General features: G+C 46.8%; 1 pseudogene; it reads left to right on the forward strand.

Annotated features, from left to right (window-relative positions):
- Positions 1-1,223: 1,223 nt before the first annotated feature.
- Positions 1,224-1,912, forward strand: LOC102418434 (annotated as a pseudogene).
- The last annotated feature ends 680 nt before the right edge of the window (positions 1,913-2,592 follow it).

Consider the following 2,592-nt stretch of genomic DNA (forward strand, 5'->3'; position numbering starts at 1 on the left):
GAGCTACCCTTTTTGAATAGTTTTACTCAAGTAAAGAGGAGCCGAGCAATGGGACAGTAATGAGAATGGGATATGGGAACAAAGAAAGGAGTTTTTTCCATTGAAATGGGAGGTATAACGTCTTTGCATGCTGATGGGAACGTCTAGTAGAGAGCAAATAATTGATGGTGCAGGAAGTCAGAGACACAAGAGAAGAGAAATCCTTGATTAGCCAAGAGGGGAGGAACCTGTGCAAAGTAGAGGGTTTACCCTTAGGTCAGAGGAGGAGGGAAGGCAGAGCGTACACCCAAGTAGACATGACGTTTGGTGCTAGTGGAGATTCTATTCTGATCCCACCTGTATTCTCAGTGAAATAAGAAGCAGCTGAGAACGTAGAGAGAGGAAGAGGTGTTGGCGATGTAAGGAAGAAGTCATGAAATTGTTGCCTAGGACGGAGAGAACGAAAATTGACTTAGTTAGTTTTCTAGTAAGCACTTAAGAGTTGACATAGGGTTGATGATTATGAGGCCAATTGGCAGGTTGCTCATTTTTCCCTCAGTTAGTTTGGCTACTTGGCACAGGTGCTGACTTGGCATAAAGTTCTAGTTCACTAGGGTTGGCATTTCACACGGCCAATACAACTGAGAGTGAGGCCAAGCGACCTCACAGAATCTATACAAAGGAGTGACTCTAATAATGGACCATGGATTTGGATCAGGGTAAGCAGGGAACTGAGGAATTAGACCTTGAGCACTGCGTTTGGTTTTAACTGTGTGTTGGATCCCATTTATGAGAAAGCCTAACTCACAATGGTATGTTAGGAGCAAGCACACTAAGAACCCCCGTAGCTCGCTCTGTTACACGGGAATCCTGCATGTGTCTTTCAGCTGAACTCCTACCTGCAGTTCTTGACTCTCAAGTCAATAACATCATCTGAAGTGAGGGAGGCATTTTTGATAGCCTTTCAGAAATGTATTTTACAAAACTATTTTTTAATTTTAAAGTTGTTAGAATAATAAGTATAACAGAGCTTGCAGTGTTTTCTAGTGCTTTGCTTATCTCTAGAGACATTGCCTGACTGTTACAGCTGTCTGTCTTTCAGGTGTACTTCCTCGGCATTGAAAATAGGTAAAGCTTCCAGACGAAGCCAGGGCTGCGAGGGAAGCCCGGGTCCAGGTGCCTGCCAGCGGCCAGAGGGAAGCCCAGGTCCGGGTGCCAGAGGGAAGCCGGTGCCGCCAACGGGGATGGGAAAGCTGACAGTCATGCCTGCAGGGCTGATATTTGCATCTATAAGGTGCATGCAGCCAAAGCAGAGGAATCCAAAAAGCAGCTAATGAAACCAGAGCAGCTCGCCATATGGACTTCACCACCGCTTCAATCCAAATATGTTGAAGAGCAGCCTGGTCATTTACAAAATGGACACAGTTCAATTTGGAAAGATGCGTATGTTTATCTGAAGAATCCACCACGAGATTTTCTTCTGAAAATTGGAGTGATTAGCAGGCTTGGTTTCAGCAAGAAAAGGTTCTAGGTTTAAGAAAATTGCTTATCCATTGGGACTGACCACTTTAGGAGCAACTGTTTGTTACCCAGTTCAGTTCATAATAGTTGCAAAGGTCACCAGGAAAAAGGCATATGCTACAAGTCATAAAATTTATAAAGCAGTTATATCATTGTAGACAAAAAACAACAAAAAAGAGTCACTTCTTGAACCTCTAGAAAAAATTAAGCTAGAAAGATCTGCTGATAGAAATACCTGCAAAAACAGCTCACGACCCAAAGCACTCAGTGGGTTTGCCAACAGAACTCAGATCTGAAATGAAGACAAAATCAGAATTCACCTCAGGTGCTACAGTTTATGCCTGACCCCAAGCTCATGGATCCTGGGAAGTCCCATCCAGAAGATGTAGATACGTACAGCACTAGAAGCTGAAATAGTCTACATAGAGAATTACAAGATGTGTGAAGTTCAAAATGATAATAAAACAAATCATGTAATGGGTAATTATGGCACATAGAGCATAATTTAAAGCAAATTTATCCCACACATCTTCTAATGTATAGTTTGACCAACCAAGTAAGTGATTAAAACACAAACAGCAAATACAATCCAAACAATTCTATATAATAAAGAGGTAATATGCAAATTAACCCTCACACCCTCACAAGATGGCTGCCTATGACCAGGCCGGCAGGGGGTGTTAGTGAGGGACGACCAAATGACTGAACAAGCAGGCTAGGTGAGGCGACCAGGCCGGTTGGGGGGGGGGGGAGGCGTGAGGGCAAACAGGCCAGCAGAGGGGGACAGTTGGGGGGTCGGTTGCGGGAGGGGGGCGTGAGGGCGTCCAGGCCAGCAGGGGGAGGCAGTTAGGGATGACCAGGCCGGCAGGGGGGGTGCAGTTGGGGGCGCCCAGGACAGCAGGGGGGCAGTTAGGGGTGATTAGGCTGGCGGGGGGGCAGTGAGGGGCAACTAGGCCAGCAGAGGAGAGCAGTTGGGGTGACAAGGCCAGCAGGGGGGGCAGTTGGGGGCGATTAGGCTGTCAGGGGGGGCAGTGAGGGGTGACTACCGCCAGTGGGGGGGCAGTTAGGAGCGACCAGGCAGGCAGGGAGGGG

The sequence above is a fragment of the Myotis lucifugus genome, unplaced genomic scaffold, assembly GCF_000147115.1.
Source record: "Myotis lucifugus unplaced genomic scaffold, Myoluc2.0 scaffold_27, whole genome shotgun sequence".
Classification (NCBI taxonomy): domain Eukaryota; kingdom Metazoa; phylum Chordata; class Mammalia; order Chiroptera; family Vespertilionidae; genus Myotis; species Myotis lucifugus.